This window comes from Amblyomma americanum, chromosome 5, assembly GCF_052857255.1.
Source record: "Amblyomma americanum isolate KBUSLIRL-KWMA chromosome 5, ASM5285725v1, whole genome shotgun sequence".
Lineage (NCBI taxonomy): Eukaryota > Metazoa > Arthropoda > Arachnida > Ixodida > Ixodidae > Amblyomma > Amblyomma americanum.
Genome location: NC_135501.1, coordinates 177699419 through 177716353, shown reverse-complemented (window position 1 = coordinate 177716353; position 16935 = coordinate 177699419). Strand labels below are relative to the sequence as shown.

Sequence of the window (16935 nt, the reverse complement as noted above, 5' to 3'; positions counted from 1 at the left end):
ACAGTGAAAGAAATGCTTTTTTATGTTTTATTTATTTAAACAAGCAAGGTCTCAAATTCTTAGACCTTAAAATTAGAATTTGTTTATTGTGATTAGCTTCTTGCATAGGTACAAAAAAGAGCATTAACTATGAACTTGTTTCGTAGAGAAATTCTGTGCGGCGCTCGTAAATGTGGTCGGAGCTTCACTGTATCCCAATTAAGGATTCTTAAACGTCTGTCATCGCGCAGCACACAGGAATGTTTTCATTTCGCCTCTATTAAAACGCGGCCACCACGGCCGGAATCCGACCCTACGTCCGCGGGCTGAGCAATATGCGGGTTCGATCCCGACCACGTTTAGATGGAGGAGAAGCCTAAGGTCCCACTGTTCTGTGTGGTGTCGTGCACGTTAAAGAATCTCATATTATTGAAATTTCGGAAACCTCCTCTACGACGTCCCTCATAGCCTGAAACAACTTCAGAATTTCAGCAATGACTGCGAAACCAGCAAGTAGTAAGCTATTGGCAACGTGACTTCCGATACTTTCCACGCTGGGTTGTTGTCATGTGCATAGAACATGGCTGCTCTCTCTCAATGCTGTCCCTCGTAGCTTCCAGTTTTTTCCTCTCACGAGAAAGAAGCACACATTTGCTCGTATTCCCACCTTGAGTAGAGAAGCACCTTTATTGATAGCCCTAAACAACGACCGAGCTGAAGGAAAAAGGTTCACATTTCATGTCGTTTTTTGCAAATACGCTATCATGATTATCAAGGTATTGTTTAAAACTTGATTTCGCAGGTGGAAATCAGCAATGAAATATGTGTAGAAAAAACGGCCATGGACCGTTTGCTAGCCCACTGCAGGGGCTAACCGTGCAACTTTGCCTGGCATCTCCTGCGCAATGTCTTCATTTTGGAAGAACTCTGTGGCAAGTCGGGGAAAGAGGAACAATGCAAACAAAGACTCTGAAAAAAAGGGCACTTGATCTGGAGAGTTGGTCCCATTATCGGTATGTCTGTGTATTTCATCATTTTAGCCTCTGCGGTCGGAGCATTGCTAGTCAGTCTTAGGGCAAACTCAGTTTACACTTAAATGAAGAAAATGTGTACTGGGGCATTTTACTCTCATCTCACAAAGAAGTAAATTTAAAGAATGTAAGTAATTGATACATTGTAAGATTTCTTTTCCTACATTAGTTTCTTCATTTTGCCTCTTTTTTAGTCAAAGATTAAGTGGCTAAAATAAAACACCCGAAATTTTATAACCTGCAGGGTATCGTACTGCATTTTGAAAAGTTTTAGTGATAATCGGAACTTTAAAACTCTACTGTGGCGCATACAATACGCAGACAATTAAGTCTTCTTATTCTCTTCGTAATATCCAGTTAGGATTGTATGTTTCCTTGTGGTAAAAGGATTAGGTGGTAATGGCATATGTGAAATGCACATTTTGCTTCTTCAACTCATTAACCAGTTAGGTTTCTATGCTTCCCTGTGCTCCTCTTAAATGGGTAAAATGGTAATGGCATGTAAAATGAACATTTTGCTTCTTCCACTCTTTTTTATGATTACCTCTTTGCATAGATATGCTTGTGGTCTTGAACCACAATCCGAGCCAAACGCAAGAACCTGATCCCTTGAAACTGAATTCAGAGCTTCTGCATGCTACAACGGCTCTACACTTGGTTTTGTTTTTATTTTTACAGGGCGCACATGCCCCGAGTTTCCTGGAGTGTCGGGACAACAGATTAGGTGCAGCCTTTCCTCCATGGTATCCTGAGAAATAAAATTACATCGTGGACAGTTTGTAACGATATAAGTTGCCGTTTGAAAATAAATTCTCAAAAGCCATACTTGATCAAAGTACTTATTGCCCGCGGCATTCATCTATTTTTTGGTGATCATATGCATTCACGGAGTACTTTACTTTTTATGAAAGATGCAGATCCGAACGAGTACTACCGTTATGTGCTTATATCACATGCACATCGCAAAATTGGACATGACATCCACATCGCAAAATAAGACATCACATCCACGCCACAAAATCGAAGCTTACATCCACATCAGGAAATCTGACCTCACATCCACATCAGGAATTCGGACATCACATCCACATCTCAAAATCGGACATCACATCCACATCAAGAAATCGGACATCACACCCACATCACAAAATTTGACATCACATCCACATCAGGAAAGCGGACATCACTACCACATCAGAAAATCACATCACATCCACATCAAAAAATCGGACATCACATCCACATCAAAAAATCGGACATCACATCCACACCACAAAATTGGACATCACATGCACATCAGGAAATCGGACATCACATTCACATCATGGAATCGGACATCTCAACCACATCGGGAAATAGGACTTCACATCCACATCACAAAATAGGACATCACACCTACATCACAAAATCAGACACCACTTCCGTATCACAAAATTGGGCCTCACATCCACATCACAAAATCAGACATCACATCCACATCACAAAATCGGTCATCACACCAAATCACAAAATCGGCTTCAAATTACCTGGAGACTCCACAAAACATCGTTAACAAAAATCCCTCAAGTGGATTCATCATATACTTATCAGATGTTTAGTCAGCACGTGCACATTATACAATCGGCGGAAAATTTTCTAGAATGTTTCGACAAGTCCTCCACACAAACATCAACATGAACACCACAGAAATTATGTTTTGTGTGATGCGATTGAGCAATAAAGATTCTCCGGAAACACCGTAATTTTTTTTAATGGTAGGTAGCATGAGCGGTGGTTGCCCTTCTCTCGTCTTTTAGTTTCCGTCGTCAGACTATTTCTTTCCTTGGGTCAACACACCGACCGAAAACGAGCTCTGATAACTTCGCCACTTTTGATGAAAATTGGCTTTGAGGAAAAGATATGGCGCAGCATCTGTCTCACATATCGGCGGACACCTGAACCGCGCCGTAAGGGAAGGGATAAAGGAGGGAGTGAAAAAAGAAAGGAAGAAAGAGGTGCCGAAGCAGAGGACTGTGGAGTAAATTCGACCACCTGGGGATGTTTAACTTCCACTGACAACGCACATCACGCGGTCGCCTTTTGCGTTTCGCCTCGATCGAAACGCGGCCGCTGCGACCTGGTTGGAACCCGGTTATCCTGGCTTAATAGCCGAGCGCAGCCGCGACGGTGGGTTTTATGAGAAGTGACCTGCGTGATCAGCTCAGGCCTCCGAAGAACAGGAGGTGACGTCTGCATGCGCTACAGATCGCGTTTACTAAGCCATCTTTTCCTCAGAAACCGATTTTTCTCTTGGATTTGCCGAACATAAGTGGCTCAGAACGAAAGGATAAGGCACATAGCTAGAGGTTATAGTAACGCACGCTGTGCGAGAGGCTGCACCGATGGGCGAGTGGTCTGAGGCAATGGAGAGTGAAAATCGCTTGTTCGCGCTACAGGCGGCTCAAGTGTTGCACAGAAGTTTAAAATTTTTCCTGTGCTGAATACTGCTGGACGAGAAAGTTTCGGTATGTATGGGATCAGTTCGTCCTCATGTTAGGCGTCAGGGTCTTACGATTATCACCTTTATTTGGCCGATGTTCTTCTATTCACTCTTTGCCGAGGATGGGCAAATGTGAGAAAGGCAAAAACAAGCACTCTGTGCTTATAAGTCTCTTATTCGTCGCCTTATAACTATTTTAGCACGTTTTAATTGCTTGTTCTTTTCTACTACTCACGAACACCACAGAGAACGTTTACCATGACGATATTCTTGACACGAATAGCTATTCGCCGTGAAACTTATAATTATATTTAACCTAAGGAAAACCATATTTTGCACATGTCCAAAAACACGCGATAAATAGCAAAAAGTGCAGAAATTTTTATGGCTCATTTTTATTCAGTATGTTATCGGAGCTGAAATTATGCGTTGTTCGGTTGCTCCAGCGAAGCGAGCACTATGAAACATAATTTTTACGATTGTTTTAAATTCTAATGGTGACAAAGTCTACGTATGCCATTGCTATTTTCTTGTATGTTGTCTGGTGTCTGTAAAAGAATTTTAATTATGTCGTCCTTTTGTACATAGCTGTCTGATTCGTGTTGTCAAATATGCGTCACTGAGCAAGTTGTATATTCGCATTTTGTTCAAACTTTCTGTAAAACAGTTTTTTAATTGTTTGGCATGAACTACTACTTACGTACACTACTAGCCGCCAATGCAGCACAAAACCACAATGTGCTTAAGCGGTGTAGGTTTGCGAAAATCTAAACTTGTGGCAGGAAATTGATTACGAATAAAAAAATATATGTTGAGCAATTTGAATAATTGTTTGTGTATATAAAAATGATAATGTGCAACACCCTCGCACCAAGTGAGTGTGTGTGCACTATAAGGGCCTTTAAATAAAATACGTCGTTTTTATACTCGGATCTGCCTAGATTGGGACCGTTTGCTTCATATTTTGCGATGTTCATACGGTGGTTTTCTTGCCCTTATGAGCTTCATCTCCCAGACACTGCACACATTCGTGAAAGGCTGCACTTTTTTTCGATGTTTTGACTGGGTGTGGCCTCTACCTGCAAACGCTGATTTTTACGCAGTTTTTCAGGGTTTAATGAAGCCAAGATTACGCCTTTCGCCTTTGTGCAAAGGCGTTTATATATATTAGGACTAATATCAAAGGGCCTGGTGTCCCCTGAATACACCGAACACACTAGAGGCAATGAGAAAGCGACTACCGCCGGAGACCGCTCTCGAAAACTTTTTTGTAGTTGATGTTATTATTTTAGTCTTGGAGGTCCCGCCGCCAGAAGTTATTCCGAATGAGATTCAAGGCGAAGACGTCTGCGTATACCGATGCCATTTTGGCGCAGGACTTAATTGCGGGTTGGCTGACCATTCATAGGGCGCATTGAGCGAGAGCCCACAGACTGTCGGCGGGAGGTCGCCGTCGTAATGCCACACCTTTTTCGCTCAATTCGTTGTGAATGTGTTGCCAAAATTAATATCGCCTTCATTTTTAATCATGGTGACAATATTTTGCTCTGTAATAGATCCCCGCGAAATGTGCAGCGCGAGATAGATCGTCCAAACGTAAAATTAAATTTTTTTTTGTGCCATTTATTTACTCCATTTGCTGGTGTGTGGGTGTGTGAACATAAGACAGAATGGAGTGAAGCGGCCCTTACAGGAGGTTATATGGTATATATATATATATATATATATATATATATATATTTATATATATATAATGTGAATGATATCTCGCTTGTTCACTTTCAGAACATCTACAGTAACTACACTGTCAAAAAAAAATTATTTACAACCTTCTCCGACATCTTGTCAAGGATCAACCATCCCTTAAAAGGTAGGGTACCAGATGTCTAACCAAGATTTCCCTTCCATCGAAATTCGACCGCCGTGACCGGGATCGAACCTGCGTCCTTCGGGTCAGGAGCCGAGCACCATAACCATTGAGCCACAGCAGCAGCAAATTACGACTTTCAATTTATACTGGCAGACTGGTATCAACTAGTAAAGAACCAGCTTTTGTCCACAGGTTCTCCTGTGTGCCTCGTCTCTTTGTCTTCTACGCTGGTGCCAAGTTTAAAATATTGAATCGCCAGCCCGCACAACTTTCCCGATAGCGCAGGATGCCTCGTAGGTATGTTACTTACATCTTTTAAAAAAACTGCGCAAAGAGACGAAGGCGATTAGATCAAGATAGAAATGAGTAAGCACGCATCGCTTCCTTAATTTGCAGGCTGAAAACTTGCTGCTAGTAAATTAGTTAAATAAAAAATTTGAATTTGAATTAAAAAAAATTAAGAAAGAGTCTGCATACTACGCATTGACCACCACTGGTGCTTTATTTATCGCCCAAGGACGGAGAAGGGTATAGCCATAGCCTCTTCCGATGCCAAACTTCCATTAGCTTTAAGAGCAGTTGCGTTTTTGGACACACTTTCCGAAGCGGTTTCTCCAAAGATTTTTATTTGCAGAAACACCTAAAAGAGAGGTCAGTCGTGCATAGCAGAGGCTTGGCTCCTCTTCTTATATATATGCGCAGTTGTTTTCACCGCAGGTTGCCGAACCTTGCTTACACTTCTCGTACTTTCTGCAGCCGGAAAGTGCTAGAAATGACGCCAAGAAACAATCTGTGTTTGTAAGGGTCGCAAGAATATAACAGTGATCACAAAATATGCGAAGTGCACCCATTCCATGCAAAATCTTTAATCAGAGGTCTCTCTTGGAGCAGTAATCACTATATACCACCATCGTTCTCGTATTATACATTGTCTAAATAGGTTCACTGACCACGCGCTGTTATTCGCTGCAATGCATTGGATTGATATGAGTGCAGTTTCGAGAATAATTCTGTGAGTGACTATTTCAGAATTCCTAACGTGAACATGCGTTTAAAAATGAATTAATCTTTATCGTTACTAGAATTTCCATCGGATGTATCAGAATTACTCTCTTAAAAGATTAGTCAGCATTACTAAATATGCGAATGCGTTTGGCAAAAGTAAAGTTGACATAGAGGAACTGTATATTCTTCTGCATAAAAGTTTGCATCTCTTTTAGGTCAGTTTCGCGGATATTCGAGAAGTTTGTGTTTTGTTTGGTTAGAAAAAGTTTTGCTGACTTGCTGGTGTGAAAAAAATCGTCTGCTGAAAATATGCTTGGAAATATGTAATGTAATTTCTTTCTCGGAAAGGTGCGATGGATCAGTTTATTCATATTTGAAGAAAAAACGACAGCCTCTTGTGTAAATGAAAGCGGAGCCTCCGTATGACAATTTTTTTAAGATCTTGTTCACCTCCATATTATTCACTTACAAATATATGGGTCACCCGATCTACGATCGAGATAATATAAGCGTGTGCCTGTATTAAAAAATATTTATTTCATATAAGCGAAGGATGCAGTTTTGCTGCATCTCTTAAAAAATAGCTGGATATTTTTGCTTAAAGGCAGGCTTAGGGACATTGCATTGCTGGCGCCAATGTTTAAAGGATCCAGGAAATAATTTTTTCGCTGTTTTTTGTAATGTTATTGCTTTCATGCATCGCACTCGACCACAGGTATCTTGCACGAGTTCCTAAGCTAATCGCACAGCACTATTTACTTCTATTTCTACGACGCTCACTGACCAATGTGAACCAACTAACGATGAATGCAAACGCCAGATTCAAACGCTTGCGCGCTGTTCGTAAACAAAGTGCGCCATTTCATTTGAAGCTAAAAAAAGTGTTTAGTTTGCATTTGTTGTTTTCTTTTCGCGTCGCAACGATTCATAACCCGCTTGAGAAAACAGCGCACTGTAGACGTTGTGGATGGCCGCCTATGCCTCCATAGCCCGCGCGCGCCCTGAAATGCGGCAGTTCTTCTGAGCCAGCAGCGTCCAGCAGCGGTTGACTCTATTGCCTACAAAAGCAGCATCGATTCTCAGGATGCCGCCTCGTAATTCAACTTCATTTAAGCGATCAAAAAATGCTTGGTATACAAGCCCTGGTGGCAGCGCCTTGGTTACTTTCTTATTTGGGTGAGTTTTACTGTACTACACAACCGTTTTGTAAAGTTTTTTGACATTCCCGATGCCATTTGTGGCATTTGTGGGGCTTCCGCAAAATTTATCTTCGATTTGGTACCCCAACGACTCCGCGAAGGGTTCGTCCAGCTGTTTCGCCCAGTGAGGTACCCAGCTTTATGGAAATAAGCCAAAAATCTAAATGAGCTGGTTTTTTTATTCTTTTCACTTTTTTTAGTTTTAAAGGGAGGCAATGGGCTTTTCAGAATTTCTTTAGAGTAATTTATTTTTTTGAAACAGATACCGTTGCATTTTTCTTAGTTTTATCTGAAAAATTTCCTTTCGCTTATAAAACTGGATAAGATATAGCACAATTTAACGAAACTTATATTTTTGAAAATTATTCTTTAATAGACTTAATTTTGATTGACTGCAATAAATTTTAAACCTCATCTTCCTTGGTGCGGAGTATGGTTTTAAATATAGTCACCTTTTCCCACGGCAGGAAAAGAGTTAGCCCTTTGAGGCGGCATTTATTATGTCAGTTTAAAATAAGCATTTTTCGCCTAAAATAGGAGCAGACCTCACGAAAGCCAATTCCTTAGTTTCCAAAGGGACATTACGATCGCGCTAATAAACTTAGCGGACAGAAAATTCAGTTTTAATGCATTTGTAACAATGTTCGGAATAGTACCCCTAGCATACTTGGAAAGCATTCGTATGGCAATTTAAGCATAGAGACAGAAAATGCAAAATTAATACGTAATTAATGCAGCGCATTCAAAATGCATTTTTAGCACAGCCATTTTCGCTAAGGGGTATACTGGCATTGTAGGTGAAAAAAATACGTGCGCAAAAAAATTACGGGGTACCTGCTGCGCACTTAATGTTGTAAGAAATAGCAGTTGCTGCGTTCTCCAGTCGGCACAAAATGCGCCCTATTTGCGATATCAAGGATGGCAAATTAGCCAGGGGTAAAGAAACCAGTAATAATAATAATAATAATTGGTTTTTTGGGGAAAGGAAATGGCGCAGTATCTGTCTCATATATCGTTGGACACCTGAACCGCGCCGTAAGGGAAGGGATAAGAGAGGGAGTGAAAGAAGAAAGGAGAAATTAGGTGCCGTAGTGGAGGGCTCCGGAATAATTTCGACCACCTGGGGATCTTTAACGTGCACTGACATCGCACAGCACACGGGCGCCTTAGCGTTTTTCCTCCATAAAAACGCAGCCGCCGTGGTCGGGTTCGATGATAGCTAGAGTACACCTTTGGAAAAGGCAGTGTACACAATTCTGAGACAGATGCCTTCCTAATCTGCTGTTTGCATAGTAGTCATCATGACTTCACTGGCGAGTACGGAATGGCAGTGCCATCAAACGACTAGTGCCTTGGTATTGAAACACGGCTTGGAATCAGCAGTTTTGCAATCATCGTTGCTCAGCTGGGTCACATGGTATGCCCAGCGCTGAACTTCTGCCTGCTGTTTCCGAGAGAAGACGCCTGGCAGAGTGCCCCACAATTTGAGAACAGTGGGCAAGCGCATCGGACGCCATTTTATCTGCTAATTGCAAGTATGTAATTTTTTCATAAACTTAATTGGTCACCTTGCTGTGCACTGCAGCCAAATTTAGTTTCAGTTGTGTTTTGAGCCTCGCGCCTTCGCTTCTCAATGTAACTAGTAGTATCAAAGAACACTAAAAAGCTTCTTGAAGACAAGTCGAAGGCACTTTGATAGGACTAGAAATAACATCCAGTAATACCATCATTTTACAAAGCAATTCAGTTTCCGTTGCAAAAGAAATAAGAACCAAGAAAAGGTTGAGGAATCTAGGTATTCCTTCAATGTGACAAATTGGAGTCTTCTATCCTGTTGCAGTAGGTCATGAGGAAGTTATAGAATCCCGTTTTCGAAAATTTCTTGACAATGTGTTGTTCAAAACATTTTAAGTTCCCACATGTCTCTATTTTTGGTCCCACCGCTTTCTTCGCACTTTGTCAAGCCTGAAAGATTTTCAGTAAATTATATTTTCTTCGAGAATTAAGGTTAAAATGTTCGCCTCAGATGATAGCCCTAGATTTTTGTTGCTGGAATAACTATGTGCTGTATAAATGTTTCTCTTCGGCGGTGTAACTTGTGTAGTTTCATAAAAATATAAAAGTTCCTTTTGCAATAGAAATAATTTGGTTACATTTTTACTGGGATGCAGTTCTCCAGATAAGAGTGCAGTAGCTAAGCAGAATATTGAATAAAAAGAAATAAACGCATCGTAACACAAAACGGCAAAATCTAATGATTACGAAAAAGATGGCGAGTAGTTTGTGACAACTTAGAAATAATGTCAAGCACGTGATCGTCCCAGCAAATTTGGTAATTAAACTCAACGCGTATTATTTTGAGTTGCGCACTATTTTCAGCGTAGAAAATCTAAAACAATCCTGCTTTGTGAAAATGGCTTTCTTATTCTTGTCTTAAAAAATTAGCGCTTTTTTTGGGTTGATACTTCCAGGCAGTTATTTGATGATTTGTAACGAAAAACAGCTTTTTGAAATTAATGAACATGCCTTGAACTTCCCTGCTCAGTTAGATTTCTTCTATTAAATATTCGTTCTTCTCTAACAGTGCGAGTTATTTTCGAACGTGCTTTAAAAGATCTTTGTTGTGACTTTGTAAGTATCTGGTGTCTAAACTGAAATTCTAGAAAATGATTGTTCGTAGCTTTGTCTATTACCTTTGTGTGTGTGAATGTCAGGCATTACAGGGATGTGCGTTGCTCCCTTTTAAATTAATTTCCGCTTTGAATGGAATAGTTGGTAGCATTTGGGCATGACTGTGTATATAGTACATGCTGTTTTACTCAATTGCTTACTTTATGCTTACACCGAAAGATGCGAATCCTTCATCATTAGTCAACCTTATTACGATACAAAAGAAAGCACTTCGCACAATTGAATGATATAATGGTCAATAAAAAGCCTCCGCCTCCGATTATTGAATAAAGTGCTACCTCAGGAAGCGAAAACATTATTTGCTACATATTTGTTTTCAAAATTGCAGAAAAAAAACATTAAGGTCTCAAGTGTGTGCCATTGTTAATAATATACTTTTATACTCATATATGAGAATTGATTCTGGCGCAAAACTATTTACTGAAACGCTGAATACTTGATAAGCAACAAGTTCCCTAGAAAGGAAATTACGGCTCCGATCTCCTGGAAGTATCCTTGCCTATTCCGTTATTAATACGTGGCTGGCTTGGTAGATAATGGCGAGCGTTATAATGTTAATGTGTTCACTTTTACTTAGACTCTATGCTGGGACCAGTGATTGGCTACGGCCTTATCAAAACTAAAACCTAAACTACTGCTATGCAAGAATGATACTTGATGCGACCTCTTTCTTTTCTCATGCATACACAGCGAACTAACACACTAAGTCGGTAAGCCAGAGCAGCCGTGAATACCGCTTCGTCAGACTATGTGCTGTAAGCTAACAAACCCGAATAGGGCAACAGACTTCCGCTGTGTCACGAAATAATAGCACATAATTATTATGGCAACTGATACTCTGTTCTTCGCAGACAGATATTCTTTGCAGATTTTCCAGAGAAAAGGTGCGAACTTGTTAAAAATAAATCGGCTGTCGATTTCTAAATTGACCTTTTGGGTTAAAGAATTTAGATTCGGCCGAGCTGCAAACGCAGGAAAATGTACTCCACTTACCTTCTGCGGCCCCCCAATATGGATCACAAACCCTTGGCGTATAACCTGCGTGGCGGTCACATAGCAGTGAGGCGGTGAGGAGGAAGAAAAAATGAGGAAATTGGTGTTGTAATATAGAGGGCAGAGGAATTGAGTTAGACTTCCGCCTACGAAGTACTGCATCAGTACATGTCCAAATATTATCTAAAAAAGTGAGTAGGTGCCGAGATTGCGCGAGCAGCTATAAACGCTGATAAATTTATGCTTGCGTTTCGCAGTTTCTCTTCACATCATGAATTACCGTTTGTTTACTTTTTGTGAAGCGAAAAAAAAGTCTACATAAGTGAGTAAGAAGCCTTTCCATATATGACGGCGTTGGTCTAAATTAGCAGTTCTTGGAAAGCGAGCATGTTCAAGCGTTTTATTGACAACCTAGCATTGAGCAACATATTAAGCTCGATCTAACTTTGAAACCATGCTCTACGAGCTATATTTAAACTGGCTAATCTCAACACAGTCTGCCGCTCGACGTTTTCTCCTGAGTAGGTCGGGAACTTTCCGACAGGGCTGCTCTTTGTATATCTACCATTCACTCGGAATATAGAATGCAAGAATCACGAACCAATGCATAGTGACAGGTCCGTTGTTGGAAGCTACGAGTGAGATTATTCTCTCGCAGTAGTGGCGGCTAGCTATTCATTAGCGTCACTTATAAAGTAAAGAATGTCGGCCATTTACGGCACAGCTGTCTAACCCAACAGCTCATCTTCAACACTTTCCTTATGTGTCAATGAAAAGTACCGTAGTAGCTCACGTATTCTACGCGCTCGAATACTGAACACACTCTCTCTTTGGCTGTCGGAAATTCATTATTTTTATACCATCTCGCAATAAATGTACTCTTCTCTTGTGGTGCTCAGTCTGCTGTTGGTGACGATGTATGCAAATAAGCGACATATTTCAACGCCTAAAGGACTATGCATTGCTAAAAAAACACTACATGTCGAATGTGAGTACTTCTATACGTCACCTTACAGGACAAACTGCTATCAAGAGCATTCTGCAGGGAATCCAAAAACCCAGCAGGTATCGAGTGGTCCTCTCTTCGTTATGCAGTAGATTGTAGCCACTTGTTGTGGTAGCGCTTCGCACTATAGCAATGAGTGTGTTATACTGAATTCTAGTTTTGCCTTTGGACACCATTATGTGCCGCTAGAAGAGTTTATGTGCGGTTTTGAAATAAAGCTGCTTGACGTAGACTCTCAGCACGTTCACTGCGCTAAAATCTGCCTCTTATATTTAGGAGGTGTGTGTACTTGCAGAAGAAGCAAGCATTTCATCTGACTACTTTGTTGCAACATTATTACTGGTCGAAATGTTTTCAGAATATTATATCCCCCGGAATTGAAAAAACCCGTTAGCTTCTGGCATTTTGTGAACAAAATCACTTCGTTCTTTGCGTAAATACGGTATCCATCTGCCTCCGTCACCTTCTGTAGACAACTTTAGCCTCCTGAAAATAGTTTGAAAGTGCCAGGAAACCTCTGTAGTTACGGTTCGGTTCAGCCGCTGTAAAAATATGCGTTAGAAACAAGCATGTTGCCGCTGCGCTCTGGTACCCGAAGCGAGCACGGTCTGCCTCTCCGCCATTCTATTTGGGCAACACATATGACAATAACGTAGTCAGCTCGAACACCACATGTGAAAAGCAACGGAGATGATGTCAGTCGTGTCTTAGAATTACACGTTAGCGCTTGGGCAGAAACATGTGGCACCAGTGCAGTAGAGTACTTGTGTTCTCTTTAGCCCCATGATCCCCTGTGGTTTGAAATGGTTTGTCACTTTTCCATCGAGCATCGAATTGCATATGAAGAACTTCATTTGGCGGATTGCAGAACAACGCTTCTTAAAAACATGGTGATTATCTCGATTTGCGAAGGCGCCCATGAAAAACGCAAAGAAAATCTTTCGCGTAGCAGTCACTGCACAAAGTACAGAGAATTGAGGTGCGACCTTTCTGAGGAGAGTAACACTCTTTAAGTTCAAGTGGAGAATTTTTATCCGCCTGAACAGTCATCGGTTGAGATGATTAAGTTCGAACTCTTCGTAGGGCCTTTCAAGATTTTTGGCCGTTCTAGAATACTCAACTCCTCTAAGGCGGACAATCTATCAAGCTTCAATCTATCAAGATTCAATGGTGGCTTGTATAACGTTGCTGTTCTAGCTCAGCCAGTCTTGTGCACAAAGCTTTGAGTAAAATATCCTGTTGATGTTAAAACTCTACTTGTAAATGGTCGAACCTCCATAGAAATGATTATACCAATCTGTTTTCGGCCTAGTATCGAGGCTAGGAATGGTCTCAGTGCATTGGAGACCTCAAAGTGACGAATGCAAGTGCAACCGCTGCCTTCTTTTTCTGGATAATGATTACCTAAATCAGTGAAGAACTTGCTCGGCATCCTTCTCTGTAGACGGCAATGTTGAATATTCAGTGTATTTATAGCGAGAATGCAGAAAAATGGCGATAGCGACTAATGAGCAACTCTGTCATCCGTAGCTTCTTGTAATATAGGAAAAGGTCTCACCAGGCTCTTTGGGTGCTAAATTTCTTCATTAAATTGAGATACTTAAGCGGGAGTGAATGTAGATTTATGTTACAAGGCGTACTGCCACGCATCCGATATGCTCGACGAGAGATGAGGTTCGTTTAAATTTACAGACGTAAAAGCCGCTATAGAGAGCCTTCACTACCATGATGACAGTTTGCCGTCTCGAAGGACAGCTGTTGCACGTAATTACGTAAGAGAACTTGCAGCACTCGCAGCGGAAATCACGTGACAAGTTAGTAGACCGCTTTGGTGTCCACTGATAGAATAGCACAGTCGGGGCCTACAGTTATGTAGCGGGTCCTTTTCCTAAGGGAACGTATATCCTCCGAAGAAAACTTATCTGCCTCCGCTGAACAGCGGAAGTGAACGCAGTTTCGTAGTCTGGTTCTTCGCGTTGATTCTTTGCGGCCTTCTTGGAGCGGTGGAGAATGTTACGCATCCAGTACAAAAGACGGACACTAAGTGCAAATGGAGTGGCCGTCCAGCGAGCACATCAGTGTTTGTAGAAGTTGTGAAAGTCCCGCCGTCTAAGTGGCGTGAGAAATGACGTCAGCGGGATCTCTTTAAAAATGACCATCGGCGCCAGCGCAGCCAGGATACAGTCTTAGCTTCTTAAAATAAAGTACTTCATAGAATTTCTGCCGCTTATCCTTTAGTGAAACTGGCGAACACCGTAGTAGTTGAGCGGAGACAAGATGACCACCTTCCCACAAGCATCTTTACGTAAGCTACGTTAAGACGTTTGTTTTTTACCTGGGTTCGTTTTGAATATATTGAAGCGCATATTGGGCATTTACGTCTACAGCTGGTTCCTTCTGTAGACTATATTAGGTTGTGGGGAGGCAGAGGATTTCTGCAACTCCGCTTATCTAGACTTCTTCAGTTCAACTTTCCCAGCATGCAACAATTCATTTACGACAAGCTTAGGTTGGCGGTGCATGATTAATTTGGCAGAACTACTAGAAAATACCCTAGCCGAGCTAGAAGAAATCATTTCAAAATTAAATTCACGCCAGTTATGAGAGCCAGCATAAAAAAGAAAAAATGCCGGCTGTATGAATCAAAATGCCGTCTGCAGTGATATTAGGTAGAGAAAACAAGGCCCCAAAAGCATTTCAATTATACCATCACATGGCACCAAGTATCAGCTAGAAAATGGAAATCAAAAGACTAAAAATCGAGTCATCTGCCAGGTGACGGACGTCACGTGCGAAATTACTCCTGTATCTTCTCCGACGTCATCCACTAGCCTTACGACTGATGTCGTTCATGTGGCTCGGCGTAAGCCATATACCATGCCCCTGATACATCTTCTCCTTATCACCGGGACGATGCTTTTGCCGAAGAGGAATGTATTATGGCCGTAGACTTGGAAAATGATGATGACGAAGCATGGTGCGTGAGTGTGTGTGTGTGGAGAAGGAGGATGAAGTGTATTCCGGCCCTGGCCCTTATTGTTATTGGCATTTTTAGTATTTCGGGTTTCTTTTCCTGTAAATATCTGCCTGGTCTATAGAAACAACATGATACCTCAAGTTCAAACGGTGAAGAATCTCGGAGTAATATACGACTCTACTCTATCCTGGCGGCCACACATTGAGCAAGTTTCTGCAAAAGGAGTTCGGGCTATTGGCATCCTGCGCAGGCCTTGTAATGCTAGGTCAGGCATGACAAGGCATACACTTCTGATGATTTATAAAATGTACGTCCGCCCAATTTTGGAGGTCGGGTGTGTTTTATTCTCAGGAGCTCCTGCCTATAAACTTCGCCCTCTTGTGCTGTTGGAGCGACTGGCGTTGCGCCTTTGTCTGGGGCGCCTTTGTCTGGGGCTTCCAAAATATGTCGCCAATGCTGTTATGCACCTTGAGGCGCGAATCCCATCGTTATCAGCTAGGTTTCGCCTTTTAACAGTTCAAACATTTTTAAAATTGTGCGACTCACCTCTTCACGCTTCCAGTATAATATTTCTTAATCAACCTTCCGCCTTTTTAGTGCCACCTGGTCTCGTTTTCATACTCCACAGATATGTTACGTGCATTCCCTCCTTGATCCCATAAATATTCATTTCAAATATGTCCACCAAATTTATAACAACTCATCATCTATCCAGATTGAATTCGATGACATTTTCCCGTCGAATGCAAAGCTGCAGCCCTTACCGCTTCTTCAGGGTCTGTAGCAGGACCACCTAAGGTCATTTCCCTGTCATGTCTTATTGCCACCGATGCCTCGCAGGATCGCGAAAATGCTGGTGTGGGAATTTTCTCGCCTTCACTGGATTGGTCTTTTTCTCTCCCTCTTCCTGACTTCACTCCATTTTTTTTGGCTGAATTATCAGCAGTAATCTTAGCCTTACGAAAATTAGAAACTACCGTTTCCAAGGTTGTGGTTATGACAGACTCTCTGTCCATCTGCTCTTCCTTATCCTCACCCATTGAGTCTCGGGCATTACCCCTCTTTAAGTTCCTGATTCCGCTCCATCTAAATTTGGTAAGGCTGCTTTGGGTACCAGATCACATGGGCTTTCACTTAAATGAAATTGCAGATTCCTTAGCAAGAGCCTCTCTCTGCGGTCCAATTGTTGCTGTCCTGCCAACATGTGCATATACAGGTGCGATGAGGTTTCGCAGCTACACAATATTTCAGGAATTTGCTGCCTCGGCTCTTACGTCATCTCCCAAATTTCAGCATCTTCTGCATCCTTGGAGTAGCAAAGATTGGCGCTCGCGCAGGCTAGAGGTCTTCTTCACGCGTTTGCGTTGCCGGGTTCCCCTTCTAAATTTCTACCTTCACAGATCTGGCCTGGCGCTTCCCCATTGTGCCTTTTTTGTGCCGAACCTGAGACAATAGATCACTTACTGCTTTCCTGCCGGCGCTTCTCTCATCTGAGGAAGCGATTTTTGCAAATTCCATTTGATCAACTGGACTTGCCTGTGTCCTCCGCGGTTGTTCTTTCCATTGGCGCTTCTTTTCTTAGACGAAGCGCCAGGAGTGTGCGCTCTGCTGAGCAAAATTTTCTTCAAGAAATGCAGCGACTCCCATTCTAATTTCTTTTTCCCGCTATCAGTCAGTACGAAATTGAAACATTAGAGACATTGAA

At 41.8% G+C, this 16935-nt stretch overlaps 1 long non-coding RNA gene across 1 annotated transcript in view; it reads right to left on the bottom strand.

Annotated features, from left to right (window-relative positions):
* Positions 1 to 5949: 5949 nt before the first annotated feature.
* Positions 5950 to 16935, bottom strand: part of LOC144135346 (uncharacterized) — a 193802-nt gene continuing 182816 nt past the window's right edge. The window contains exon 3 of the long non-coding RNA XR_013315460.1: positions 5950 to 6125. This is a non-coding gene — a long non-coding RNA (uncharacterized LOC144135346). The remainder of the gene's footprint in view (positions 6126 to 16935) is intronic.